Genomic DNA, 14,559 nt, shown 5'->3' with positions numbered 1-14,559 from the left:
AGGGGCAGAGAGAGGGGGAGGGGCAGAGAGAGGGAGGTTCAGAGGGAGAGGGAGGAACAGAAGAAGGGAGGGGCAGAGAGGGGGAGGGGCACAGAGAGAGGGAGGGGCAGAGAGAGGGAGGGGCAGAGAGAGGGAGGGGCAGAGAGTGGGAGAGAGAGAATCTCAGGCAGGCTCCACGCTGTCAGCACAGAGTCCGATGCGGGGCTCAAACCCATGAACTGTGATCATGACCTGAGCCAAATTCAAGAGTCAGATGCTTAACCCACTGAGCCCCCCAGGCGCCCCATCAGATGGCGGACTTCCGACGTTGTAAACATCGGTATAATTTCTGTCTATGACTCTAGGCTGACGTTTGGGACTCTCCAAAAGGCAGCTGATCAGAGGAAGGCACTCCGTTCACTCACGATAGTGACTTTCAGTGCGTCACAGAGGGACCCATCTCGAGTTATATTCTTCACACAAATACGGATACTATAGGACTTAAGTCATGCATGAGCTTTGACAATAAAATGCATTTGAACTCTTTAGTTAACCGGCATGGACTGTATGATGCTATTTAATATAATATTAAATGTACGTGAAAGGGTCTTGAAAATACATCACGTGCCATGACTTATAATAGCCGTGATGTCACTTAAAGTAGTTGGGTCATTTCCTGAATATTTTCGAGGGCCCCGAAGTGTAATGCTCCGTGCTCCCCAGCAGATGGAGGTGTGGAGGCACGCAGGTTTCCCGGGCTAGACAGACCCCCGGGCCACCCCATGGAGCCAGCAGGGCGGGTCCCCACGTGTCCTGCGTGAGAATCCGGACGCCGAAGTGCAGCGGCAGTGGCTTCGGGGTCATCCAGACCATGACGGAAGAAGGAGAGCTTGGGGATGTGCACATCTACGAGACTTCACGTGTCCAAAGGGAAAGGATACAAACTATTTTAAAAGTAGAAAAGCTGCCACATAGGGCCCCCGGCCATGGGGTAGCAGGCTGGCGGGCTCTGGGGCTCTGCCCCCGGGGGGTCCGCTCAGCCGCCCAGGCGGCTCTGGTCCCGGTCTGTCTGTCTGCCCCGGGATGGCTGGTTTGTGTGTCCAGCAATATCTGGATGCCCAGACTGAGTGGTACTCGTGGGCACGTCAGAGGGTGTTTCCTAGAAAGATGAGCACTGGCCCAGAAGACCAGAGGCTGTGACGGTCACCCGTGTGGGCGGGCGTCACCCCCTTCAGGGTGCCAGCTGGACACACGTCCTCCTCTGCCGACAGTTCGCCCGCCCTCCGGCCTGCCGGACATGGACCACCGGGCTCTCAGCCCCGCAACTCGGAGCCAACACCGCACAGCAAATCCCCTTCTGGAAACTTTGCACTTCCTCTTGGTTCTTCCACTGGAGAGCCTGATGCAGCCTGCATCTCCGCTGAGCAGAGACGAGGGGTCCTGCAGGGAGAGCGGGGCCGGGCAGGCGAGCGGGACAGGCGGACGGATGGACAGATGGGGAGGGCAGACAACAGATAACAGCTGTGCTTCCACACTCCTCGTAAGAAGCACACGCATGTCCCAGGGCAGGACACGTGTGTGTGTGTGTGTGTGTGTGTGTGTGTGTGTGACAATCCTCCACCCTGACTGCACAGGACGAGCTCTGGCATGTTTTTATTCTTCTTCTTGGACTTGTACTTGCTACTTCCTTACACTCGTGTTAACGAGGAATGGACGTTCCCCAAGGCCTCCCTGGTCGTCCGTGCTGGACCCCCCTCGGTCCCGGCCGTCCTCACCCCTGCGCCCTCCCCTCTGCTTGCCCAGGACGTAGTCGGACTCAGCATCTGCTGCAATGACATCCACTAACGCTTTCCATATCGCCTCTTCCTTCCTAGGAGCCGGATCCCTGATGTGCTCAAGCCAGAGAGGCATCTGTGTGGTGCCAAATAAACGATCGGTAAGAAGGCGGAGAGAGACAGAGACAGACAGCAGAGACAGAAAGACAGAGAGAGACAGGCGGGGGTGGGAGCCACCAAAGAATGACTTCCTGTCTCTCCTTACAAATCACTCCTACCTTGACCTCTTTAGGAAAGAATGGAGGAAGCAGCATCAAAGAAAACACTTTGACTGTTAACAAAATGGTAAGGAATTAACAACTAAGTGTCCTTTCTCTCCAACGCAGTGGCCTCCTTACGCAGCAGAGGCCGCTAAGCGTCTTCCCGGTTGTCCCTGGACACCGTCCCGCCAGAAGGCGACACAGTGAGGAGATTCAGAGCAGGGCCGGCGGAGAGAAAGGGCCTTTGTCCTGCGCGGAGCCAGATCGCACTCGCCCGCGCACACACAGGCACACACACAGACAACGGACACTCCGCCCTCTGTGTTTCTGGTTCTCAGTATTCGCAGACGGTGACCTGGGGCCGGCTGGGCGGGGAAGCAGCTTGTGCACAGCTGGGACATCATCCATGAAACGCTTCCAGGAAAGGGAAGCGGGGGCCGCGGCGGGGGAGGGGGTGGAAACCGCCAAGGAAAAGTCCTCGCAGCGCCCGAGTCGCCGAGACCCACTCTGTCCCGGGCAGGCCCGTGTCCCCATGCCTGGCCAGTCCCCCTAGGGTTCACATCCACCGTAGAGGGCGGCCCCAGGACCCTGCCCCCATGGACACTGTGGAGACTGGCCTCACGGAGGATTAGCCCCCATCCTTCTGGGACCCAGGAGGGGCACCTCGGGGATTCTAGAGAAGACGTGCCCCTCTCTCGTGGGCTCCGCGTCAGACTGAGTCACCTCCTGAGTCGCAAACATCACTGAACATTTTAAAGAGTCAACATTTCCTAAACAGCCACAGCGGCTATTCGCTGAAGCGGACCGGGTCCTGACCTTGAAGTTCCCAGGATCGGCGCCTGACGGGGCCCAACGCTGGTAAGGTGACCGACCTTGTGTGGAGCCGCTCCAGTGTTCCGGACGGGCGGCTACACCCGGGGAAGCACGCCAGCCTCCTCGGGCCTGCGCAACGCTGTTTACGGGACTCTGCAAGGCTCACGTGCTGGCGAGGGACAGGACGGCACTTCGACACAGTGAAACGCTCTTTTCTGAGCTCGTACGTATGGAAGCAATGGTATCGCTGCTGCCCAAAGGTTAGAGAGTTTCCAAATTATGCCACAGGAGCAGAAGGAAGTGTCCTCGGAAGCACGAGCAAGGTGAACGTCTGGTGTGCAGAGAAACAAGAGGACCTGGCTCTGGATCGCACTGCTCGACGTGCCAGGGAGCCCCAGACCTCTGGGCAGGCGGCCCTGCCCCAGTCCGGGCACTGGGACCCGGGAGCCTGCGAGGCCGGGTCCGGGGGCCACCCTGGACCCACGAACCCCCGCAAGAAGCTTGGGGGCTCCAGGGGAATTCGCCGCCCAGCCAGCACCCAACCCTGCTTACAGCGCTCCCTGGAAAGGACTGAGCAGGGACTTTGTTCTCTGTTGGACTCTGCGCCCCTCCCACAACATGGGGGCACCTGCCCGAGGACGGAACCGTCAGGAAGGACCTCTGTGTCCCGGCCCCTGCAGACAGGCTGAGGTCCCAACTAGGGCATGCCAGGCAGCTGGCACGCCAGGCAGCCAGCACGCCCGTCTCCTTGCATTCACACTGCGCAGCCCCCCTCAGGGACCCACTTCCTGTCCCTCCTCCTCAGCGCCCGCGAAAACGCCATCACCTCTGCTCGGAGGCCAGTGGCCTCGGCTCCTTCTCTACTGTCAGGACAGGAGACAGGAGCTGGTGTCACCACGCTGATGTCCGGCCGTGACTGTCTGACATGCTTCGGAGGTCAGAGCTCAGGCACTTACGGCCGAGCCCCGGCTGTGACGGGACCAGCGGCCAGTGTGTCTCTGGGCTGGCTGACAGCCTGGCTTTCCATCCACACGCCTCCCAGCAAGGCATCGACGCCTCCGTGCTCCTAACGGCGCAGGGCACCTTCTTGGTCGTGCATCTGTGTAACTGACTCAAACGTAGGTTATACGGCTACGTGTATTAAGAGAGCATGTTTCAGTGCAGAATTTATTTTTTTAATGTTTTATTATTTATTATTGAGAGAGACAGAGAGAGAGAGACAGAGCATGAGCAGGGGAGGGGCAGACAGAGAGGAGACACAGAATCAGAAGCAGCTCCAGGCTCTGAGCTGTCAGCACAGAGCCCAATGCGGGGCTCCAACCCACGAACCCTGAGATCATGACCTGATCCGAAGCCGGATGCTCCACCGACTGAGCCACCCAGGCGCCCCTAGAAATTCTTAATACAAAATATGTTCAGTGTTACTTTTATTAAAAAGAACTTGACATTACATTAGCATTTATACATTATGTACCACTATTAACAAAGATTAAACATGCTACTTGTTCAACTGCTGGAGACTAATCCCCAAAGAACGAACCATCAAAAAAATTAATGGATTTGACATTCAAGTTAAAGATTAGTTACTACTCAATAAAAGACCCCCACCCAAAAAAACGCTCACAGGCAGCAGGTGAGAGAACACATTTAACGTAAGCAAAGGCGCGGTGCCTGAGAGCTACAGGAGACTGTAACTGCACGAAGGACAAGTTACAGAGAAGACAAACGGGGCAGGTGACAGACACACGAAGGGGTCTAGTGGGGGCCCAGGAGGCCAAAAAACCTCCCGCACAGCAACCGCTGATGGCTAGGCCTCCGGGGCGCAGGTGAACTATTTGGGAAGTTGTGGAACAAGTCAAAAGACCATGAAACAACATTTGGCCTCCTGGGCCGCCCATGAGGCTTCTGTTCATCCTGTCTCTGATTTTCTCATTGCTTTGCAAAGAGGCATATACTTTTAGGCTTTGAATCAACTTGGGTCAATCAGTAACTCCAAGCCTTACCTTATCTTGTTTTTGTCTCTAGCTCATTGTCTGCTGTTGGGAGTAAACACAATCCTCTGTCAAAGATTTACTTCTTGAAGGATCAGCGTCTTGCCCGTGAATAACTGCTGAAGGGCCTTACGATGCTTAAAAACAGACTCTTGTTGGGGATCCCTCTCTGGTAATGACTTATTTGTTCCTGTTACATACTACTGTCCTGTTAAGAATGACCCTTTCTGGAGCAGGTCTTTACTTCAAGGACCTTGAACTATGTAACCATTAAAGAAATGATGTAATCACCCATGGTATATAAGACCCTGGCTATCTTAGTAAACCGTGGCTTTACCACCATTCACGTTGTCTGTCTTCTTTCCTATAGATATTGCACTGACACCAACCCCCTACTCAGGACCTTTCAACTGGGGTGCATTGGCTGGTCACCCGCAGGGTCTCGCTCCCACAACTGTCAGAGGAATGCAGACTAAGACAAGAGGGACCCCTCTCCCGCCCAACGGCCAGACATGGGAAGGCCACACGGAAGCAAGTGCTGGGTCGGTGTGGATGCACGCTGGCACCCAGTGCCGATGGTGGGACCCAAGGCGGCCACGCAGAATGCCCCCAGCCCGATCAGCACGTCACCATGAGGCCAGGCCCGCAGAACTGCCGCCCGGGGCGTGGACGGAGTCTGGGAGCGGTCCTGAGGCCTGGGAGCACCCAAAGGCCCATCCCAGGAGGACGGCCGGGGAGGGGCAGCGGGCGCACAGGCTGGGCGGTCCGTGTGGAGGAGCACATCCCAGGGGGTGGAGACCAGGCGTAGAGGTCCGTGTAGCCGTGACCGGCAGCCCCTGCCGCCTGGCACGTCCGTCCACACCACGGGGTGCAAACCCTCAGGATCAGTGACCGCAGCGACTGTCCTTGCTCACGCAGAGTCCGCGGACGCGCAGGTGCATCTGGTGGGCAGATCCGGTCAACGCCCCAGGCTGGCTGCAGGGTAAGGGGCCAACGCCTTCCCCGCTCCTGCCTCCCCAGGAGGCCGGTCACATCACAGGACAGCGGCTCCAAGCAGGAGATGGGCAGCCTCAGACGGGCCAGCGGGCACTGCACACACCATGGGGACAGGGAGAGGAGAGTGACAGAGGCCAGGAGCCCTGGGGAGACCAGGGGGCACAGGGCCAGGGCCAGTGGAGGACAGCACGGCAGCCTGAACGCCTGGAAAAGAGGAGGGAATGGCAGGGAAGGGGTGCAGAGGGTTGGCGGGGGTGGCCTGGAGTCTCTGGGCCAGGGCTGCAGTCTGCACCCCATGCTGGGGTGTCACCGTGCTTCTGGAGAGTCTGAGGGGACAGGGAGGGACGTCCCTCAGACAGGCGCTGGGCGTGACAACAGCCGAGGGTCAGATCACGCCAGCCCCTCTCCACAGATGTTTAACATCCACACGAGCCCAGCCCTCCACTCACCACCAGGCAAGGTCTAAAGGGGGCAGATCTGGTCCCGGGTGTCGTGCCTGGAGCTCTGAACCCCACAGGGCAGCCAGAGGCTGAGGCCTTAACGTCCAAGCCCAGTGTCCTGTTTGGGGCCAGGTGCCCTGTGCCATGGAGGCTTGGGCGGTGTCCCCAGAGAAGGGAAGTGGCCCAGGGCCACTGGTGAGGGGCCGTGCGGGGACAGAAGGGCCTCAGGCAGGCCCAGGCGGGGAGCAAGGAAGTGACCCCCATGAACAGCAGGACGAGGGGGTGCTTTGTGGAGCCAGGCCCGGTCCCCGGATCCTGTCCCCTGGCACTTTGCTCTGTGTTAACAGACAAGCTCCTGGTGCAGCCCTGAGTCTGCACCCCACTCTCAAAAGATACAGACGTGGTTGTTGAATGACTAACTGATCGATTCGGCTCTGAGGAGTCCGACGAAAGGCCTGCCCACCCTCACGGCCCGGACAGGACGGCAGGACCCAGACCGCATGCTCCCGGCCCTCACCGCTTCTGACACAAAAGGGAACTAACTCAGTGCAACAGCTCCTTCAGTATTAACCTGGCAGGCTGTGGAGAGTCTGAAAACCCAGGGGTCTGTGCACTGGGACTCCGAGCAGGCCCCGCAGGGAGCCGCTCTGCAGGGCACTGGTCCCCCACGAGTCAGCCCCCACCACGCGGGGCGGGAGACGGGCCCACGGCTGCGGGGACAGGCCTGCAGTCCTCACGCGGTGCGGCTCTGACACGCTTACACAGCCTGTCACAACCACACGCCGGGGCCGGGGGGACTTCTGGTTCACCTGCTGTCCCCCCACTGGGCTGACCTCAGAGAAGGCTTCCTAACTGACGCCCGAGGGTCTGAGCCCTTGACCGCAGGAGCGGCGGGTCAATGGCCGCTGGGCCACATCCTGGGAAGGAGCACGTTGCCCTGTCTCTGAGACACTGTCATGGAGCGCTGTGGGGTGCTGGCGGGGCGCACGCTGCGTCCCCACACCTAGAACAGAACCTGGCCCCTACGGGGCGCACACAGTCGGGAGACACTTTGACAAGGTGTCAGGCACCTAGGAGCGCCGTCCCCGGGGTCACCTTGGAACCAGTGCGCCTGCACGGGGCTCAGCCACACCTGGATGGCAGTGCGGACCTCCCTAGGTCAGGACCTGAGTCCAGAAGGGCTGTGCTGTGCAGGGGGGAGGCTGTCCTGGGCGGGGGCCGGGGGCCGGGGGAGGCTGACCGCCAGCCCTGGCATGGCTCCCCCCAGGGGGAGCTCTGGAAAGACCTCGCCCAGCTGGCACCTTGGGGACTGTGAGATGCCTACCCTCCAGATGTCCATGAGGCGTAAGGTGAGGTGTGCAAAATGCCCGGTGTGGCCTCTGCCCGGGGATGGTCAATGGGAGACAGCTGCTCTTAAGTGCTTTATAAATCGTGCTGTTTTGCTCAGCAGAGATGGTCTGGTACAAAACGTACGCGGCTGTCACGTGTTCTGGGGAGTGATGTCACCCCAAGTTCATTCACAAGTTGGCTCATGCCCATCTTCACCACAGAACGGTTTTGTGTGCTTCCAGCTACCGAAAACGTGACGGAAGACCTTGACGCCGACCCAAGCCCAGGGACCGGACCGCGGGAGAAGGCAGGGTTAGCGCCGACTGACCAGCCCGCAGCCCCTGACCGTCCCCTCACCTGCACACAGGCAAGTTACGTGGCCGACAGCATGCAGGAGCCAAGACCTGACAAACCGGCGGGCAGAATTCAGTGCCCGTGGAAGGAGGACACAGCCATCAACCGGGTCGTTTCTCAGCACTTGACGAGAAATCCGGCGGGGAAAGCGCTGGCCTGTCCCTGAGAAAGCACCGTGGATAACCCAGTGCCCCACCGGTAGCCCTGCTGCCTACGCGGCTTTAATACGCATCCGTTCTAAGGAATGACCTTCCAAAAATAACTTACAAACAAAAACGGCCAATACGCACAACGTAGGTGGCCCTCAACCACATCGTGCTGAGCAGGGAAAGGGCGACAGAGAAAAGCGAATGCTGTGCGTCTCCATCCACAGGAAACTGAAGAACGGGCAGCGCGATCTACAGGGGCAGGGGCAGGACAGGGGGTGCGGGGCCAGGGAGCAAAGGAGCTCGGCGGGGGCCTGGCCACATGGACTGCCCTTTATTTGTTGGTGCTCTGGGTCCGTGGACACCTGCATCCATGTACGTACGTATTTTGTCAGAAGTCCTTGCACTGTGACTGAAAAGGAGTGTATTTTGTTCTGTGTATCTTTATCTTAATAAAATTGATCTTAAAATAACACAACAATCAAAAACTTATGCCCAAGGGCATGTGGGGGGCTCAGTCAGTTGAGCATCGGACTCTGGCTCAGGTCATGATCCCACGGTCTGTGAGTTTGAGCCTCATGTCAGGCTCTGTGCTGACAGCTCGGAGCCTGGAGCTGCTTCGGATTCTGTGTCTCCCTCTCTCTGCCCCTTCCCTGCTCACTCTCTGTCTCTCTCACTCTCTCAAAAATAAATAAACATTAAAAAAATTATGCTCACAAGAACCCTGCACAATTTATCCATAATTGCCAAAGCTTGGAGGCAACTAGTTGTCCTTCAGCAGGTGGATAAATCAGTAAACTAAGGGACTTCCGGACAACAGAATAGCATTGACCACTAAGAAGAAATGAGCGACCTGGCCCTGAAAGCCCGGGGCGGCCTGAACACACGCTGCTCAGGGAGGGAAGCCGATCTGGGAAGACGCCCCCAGCTCCGTGACCTCCTGGGAAAGGCAAACTACGGACAGGACACCATAAGGTGAGTGGTCTCCAGGGGTGGGGGTGGGGAGGGGGCGGGGTCTGGGGCAGTGAGCCGCCACCGTGTGACGCTGTGATGGTGCACACTTGTCATCGTGCGTCCGTGCAAACCCACCGAATGGACGACACCAACAGGGACCTGATGAAGACCGTGGACTCTGGGCGATGACATGTGGGCTCACCATTTGTGAGGTGGAGGGGCGGGGGTGGGGACTCCTCCATGGCCAGAAGCAGCATGCAGGACACCCGCTGGGAAGGCTCTCTGCTGTCCTCAGATACGGCACACCCCCCTGACTTCTCAGCCCGGTGTCACTGGATTTGACCCTGCCGGTCTTGGTAACTGCTCGCGGCTCCCGAACTGTAAGTGAGTTATACTAAGAAGCTCTCATTCGCGCCCTCCTTTGCCCACGCACGGTCTGTGAGCACAGCTTGTGCAGGGCACCCAGATGCAATATCGCAGGCGGTGGGCAGGGATGAGGGGCGGGCCCGGAGGGGTGCCAGCAGGAATGGCAGCTGGCCTGGCATGGCCCCAGGATGCCCAGGGACCGTCTCGCTGTGTAGGTGCCACACTGCAACATTGCCAGGGGCACCGGAGTCACCCATGCTGTTGTTAAAATGCCACTTCCTCAGACATCTGGCCTGGGAATCTGTCATGTTGGGACCCAGGGATTCGAACTTTTCAGAAGTTCCCAGAGAGGGGCACCTGGGGGGCTCCGTCGATGGAGAGTCCGACTTCAGCTCAGGACACATTCTCGCGGTCCAAGAGTTCGAGCCCCATGTTGGGCTCTATGCTGACAGCTTGGAGCCTGCTTGGGATTCTCTCTCTCCCTCTCTCTCTGCCCCTTCCCTGCTTGCACGCTGTCCCTCTCAAAATAAATAAACTTAAAAAAAAAAGTTCCCAGAGTGGCTCTCCCGGACCCTGGGGTTTGAGAAGCTCTGCCCCAGAGGGACCCTGTGCAGGAACCGCACACGCCCGATCTCCAGGGTGTGACAGTCCCGGGTTTGCAAACAAGGCAGTGATGCCTCCGAAGCAGTGTTGTCTGTCCTGCACGTTCCGCTGGCGGGGACAGCACTGCACCTCAAAACGAACTGCAGAGGACCCCCTTTCCGTGCAGAGGGCCCTCCTCCTGCCGAGCTCCATCCCGCGGAGAGGACGGCTTCAGGGAGTGAGAGGAGGGAGCACAGGGACCACTGGGCAAGCTGGGCGCCCCACACCCTGGAAGCAGTCCAGTGACTGCCGCTGGCGCCACTGCCCCGGGCCCCGGCCGAGGGCATCGGGCCCTGTCGCGGCCTCGCTGGGATGTTTGGAGGCCCTGCCGGAGCTCCCAGGTCATTCTAAAGGCCGCTCGCTGCCCGTCACTGTGGGCAGGGACGCCAGCCACTGGCAAAATGGGTCCCCAAGGAAGGTCCTCGGGGGGACTTTGTGGTCTCTAAGGAATGAGCACAATGAACTCTCCTTTGCAGAAACACTCGATTTGTCAGAAGTGGTTAAAAAAACAACCCTCCTTTCTTGCTGGGCAAGAATCGTAGACTCATAATGTGAAATTTTCCCACATCCTTCTTCGGCCCTGACTTTTGTTATAAGATCCATCACCTCAGTCTGAAAAGCCCGTGGGTTTTGTGGCATTCCATCTGATTTAAAAGATGCGAAAGGCCAAGAAAATCATTCCAATCTATTATCAACATCCCAAAACTCAGGGGGAAAAGCTGCAGCTGTGGAGAAGTTCAGATTTAATTCTGTTTTTGCAGGAAAAATGCTGTGAGGGGAATTACAGATGGCAAGGTCGGGGCGGGGAACCTCCAGGTCCTCTCTGGCCTCAGGACATACTTTTAGCAACATCTCCCCCTTTCCATGAAGAAATAGTTTTTAAGAGGAAGAGACCTAATTTCTTAAAGAGCCCTTCGACATTAATAACGCAGGTCCGTGCTCATGGGGAGCACAAACTAGAAAGAAAGGTTTGGGTCTACAATCCACATTTGTAGGAGGCTATGGGAGCACGGAGACCCAGCGGTGCGGCCGGCATCCGGAGCACGATGAGCCACCAAGGGGACGGGGGAGGGGAGGGGTCCACACACACCCTGTAAGTAGTTAAGGGGACCCCGCACTTGAACCTTGGAGCTGCAAGGACCCTCAGGGGTCAGCAAACTCCTCCTTCACACATGGAGGAGACCCCAGGCCTGAGCCTCACAGGCAGGGCTAGCACCTCCCAGCCCATTTTCCACGGGAGGGCACCTCACCCGCTGCTCTGCTCTGAGGGGGAAAGACGGGCAACTCCACCACAGACTGAGGAGCTGGTTTATTTCATCTCAGCACACGCAGACACATACAAGGTTTTACAGCATTTGTGCCTAGGCGGGAACACCGAGGCGTTAGTCAATACATTAACCGCACACAAGCATCAGCCGGCCTGAACTGGGCCACGACCAGGGACGGTGGGTCTTTAATTAATGCCACACACAGTCATTTACAGCTTGACAGAGCTTTGGAGAAGCCTCAGAATCACGTGAGAACACAGCCAGCCTGCACTTCAACTCATTGTAAATGATTCACGGAGGGCATGGAGAGCAGCCGCGCCCGCAGGCAGGGCGTGAGGGTCGGGCGGCCGCCAGGCATCCCCCCCGCTTGCAGGTCAAGTGCAGAGTGCTTGCTGCCAGGGAGGTGGGCTTCCCTGGACCGGGCGCACATTTCCCCTTTGAGTGCCGTCATCGTCTTCTCCTGGGTACCATTGCAGAGAAGAGGGGGACACAGACAGTGAAGGGTTATAATGCCCAGATAAAACCTTCTGAGAGCCAGGCAGGTGTCCAAAATGAGACAACACAACACTGTACCCCCAGCAGGTGTCACACCGGCCATGTCCGGACACTGCCGTGACTTCAGGAGAAACGGCAGAGGGCCTCCAACACATCCCATTTCAAAATCCTGCATAGAAAGTTACCCAAGAGACCCACAGGCGAAGCGGCTGCTGCCAGCAGCACTAAGGCAGCAGCCGCGAGGGACAGACCCACAGCAGAGACCCCACTTCTCATGCATCCGCAGCAAAACCCACACAGCGAGCACTTTCACTGGAGCCAAAGCACATCCGCGGCGTCGGTCTGTTCTCTTGGAGGAAAGGGAAGGGGAGCCCCTGGAGACGCAGAAATCCAACCAGCGAGTCCCGAGTGCTGCCGGAAGGCTGCTGAGCGGGCGCTGCTGCTGACGCTGTTCCCAGGACCAGGAGCAAACACAGGAAACGAAGCCCTGTTTCTTCGGGTTTCAAACGAACCTCGATGGACACTGCAAACCCACCACTGCTGACTCACCAGAGCATCGCGCTTCCACGCCCACCGCAGCTTCCCCTGCCGGCACCGCTGCTCCTTCAGACACGGGGAAAAGTCAGTGTGCCGAGCTGAATTTCACGGAAGTGTGGATGGTTGTCCTACAGTCACTGGCTTCATTTGCCTCTGGCGGATCGATCACCAGGAGTATGTCTGCACCCAAAGGAGTAAGGGGCAAGTAACAGCGAGGCGTCGCTGCGCAGCGCCAGGTGCAGACTCAGGACATCATGTTGTGCCTGGAAAGACCCCTCCGTGCAACCTCGGTCCTCAGGGGCTACCTGCCTCCCCCTCACCCCAGCACCCCTCCGCATCGGGGACCCCAGAGAGGTGGCTTTTCAGCTCGTGTGACCCGTACAAACCCGTGCAGCTGCAACTGCAAATACTGACCCCCAAAAGCAAAGTCAGCGGTCCCCCTGGCGTGCCAGCTCCTGCAGTAATTGTTATGAGGTGTTCCTACTTAGAAATAAGACACGTAAGATTCTGCAGTGCTCACTCCCCCTTAGCCCTGCCTGCCCCCCCCCCATGTCCTCGGGTTTCTACTGGGAGTGCCCCCAGGGCTCCAGGGCCAGTCCCCCCTGGGAGCGATGAGGTCTAGGACCAGCATTTCTTTATTAAATCAAGTCATAAACAAAGTACAGAACTGCAGATGGGCGTGTGGGTGCGGGGCTGCCCCCCAGGCCCCCGTCACCCCCGTGCGGAGGATCCAGCTCAGAGGTCCCCTTCCGTCACATTTTGTTTTTGAACGGCAAGCATCACAGGAATGATTTCTCAAGCAAAATCACAGTGATAATATTTCATGAATTCTGTATTTAAGAAAGAAAATATTAGCCTGGCTCCATGTCATATAAAAGCTTTAGCATAAATATAAGAACATTCTAGAGGAAAATGTGCTACAATACATTTCTTTCAAAGAACATTGTGTCCTTTTGCTCTAAATTCTCTTTCTACTACCATTTCTGCATTCTACTCCTATAAAAGGCCGATAAAGTCAGGCAATATGATGTCTATCTGTCTTTGCGAAGATGACTAAGCCAGGCTACCAAGCTATCCGCCTGGTTTGGGAGCAAGCACGCAGGTGCCCAGAATGAATGACCCGTAACTTAAATCGTAAACCCCATTCCTCTGACAACATGCATCAAGATGAAGGCAGTCATTTCTAAACATACTTAACCAGTAGCTTTCATAACCACGGACTCTTTACCCTGTTTCCCAATACCCGCTGTTGCTACAGAGAGGCCAACCCCCAGCACTGCAGTAACACGTACACAGCAGTGGTGAGGTGTGTTCGATTCTATCTAACTAAGTGCCAGGGACTTTCGACGTGAACTCTTCCCATTATAATCAAAGAACGGATTGGGTTCAGAATCCAAATCCCTTTGCCTCCATTTGTGAGCATATCTTCTATCCTTAAATTGTTAGTAAGTAGTAAACTCGCTCTACCCCTTTCTGGTAAAATGTTATAACAAATGAGGAACAATCAACTGATTTGTTTTTAACGCTTGTGATCCCTCAAAGTACTGTCCTCCGTGTTCATTCTGTTGGGGTATTTTGGAATTTGATTAGAATTACCATCATTATTTGCTACTGACATTATAAATAGATGTTATTTTCTCTAGGTCAATGTGCCTCTTGTCACTCTGACATATTTTCTTTGAGTCATGCTTGAAAAATTAACTTCCCCCATAAGAATTACATAATCTCTACAGGGAACACCATAAGTGGGTTCCAAATGTGCCTACATGTCCGTTTTCAAAAACACAAAAGTGGTTTTAACCTTCTTTTTCTACGAGGGAGAGATACTCAATTCTTGGAGCCCATTGTACAACATGAAGGCGGCTGAGCACACACAGTGCCTATCGGAGGTTCCTTTTCCAACAGACAAGTAAGTGCCTTGTCAGCCAGCTTCTCCTGCTCGTGTTCTGCTCTCTGGGAAACACTCATTCACCAAAGACCTAAGATCCAAATAAGAGCAAATCACTGCTATTTCGCTGAACATAATCATTAACATCCTTTAACTAAAAAATATTTAACCATCATGGGACGCCTGGCTGGCTCAGTCAGTAGAGCGTGTGCCTCTCGAAGCCTGGGTTGCTAGTTCCGTCCCCACCTTGGGTGTAGAGACAACGCAGAAATAAAATCTTTTTTTAAAAAGTATCAAAGCATCATGGAACTGCTCGACAGAGAGAG

The 14,559-nt window shown here is 56.4% G+C and overlaps 1 long non-coding RNA gene across 1 annotated transcript in view; it reads left to right on the top strand.

The window, feature by feature from the left end:
• LOC115276821 overlaps positions 1–474 on the top strand; it is a 1,279-nt gene extending 805 nt beyond the window's left edge. Inside the window, exon 3 of the long non-coding RNA XR_003903402.1 lies at positions 345–474. This is a non-coding gene — a long non-coding RNA (uncharacterized LOC115276821). The remainder of the gene's footprint in view (positions 1–344) is intronic.
• Positions 475–14,559: the final 14,085 nt, after the last annotated feature.

This window comes from Suricata suricatta, chromosome 1 (assembly GCF_006229205.1).
Source record: "Suricata suricatta isolate VVHF042 chromosome 1, meerkat_22Aug2017_6uvM2_HiC, whole genome shotgun sequence".
Classification (NCBI taxonomy): Eukaryota; Metazoa; Chordata; class Mammalia; order Carnivora; family Herpestidae; genus Suricata; species Suricata suricatta.
This window is presented reverse-complemented; position numbering and strand designations above follow the sequence as displayed.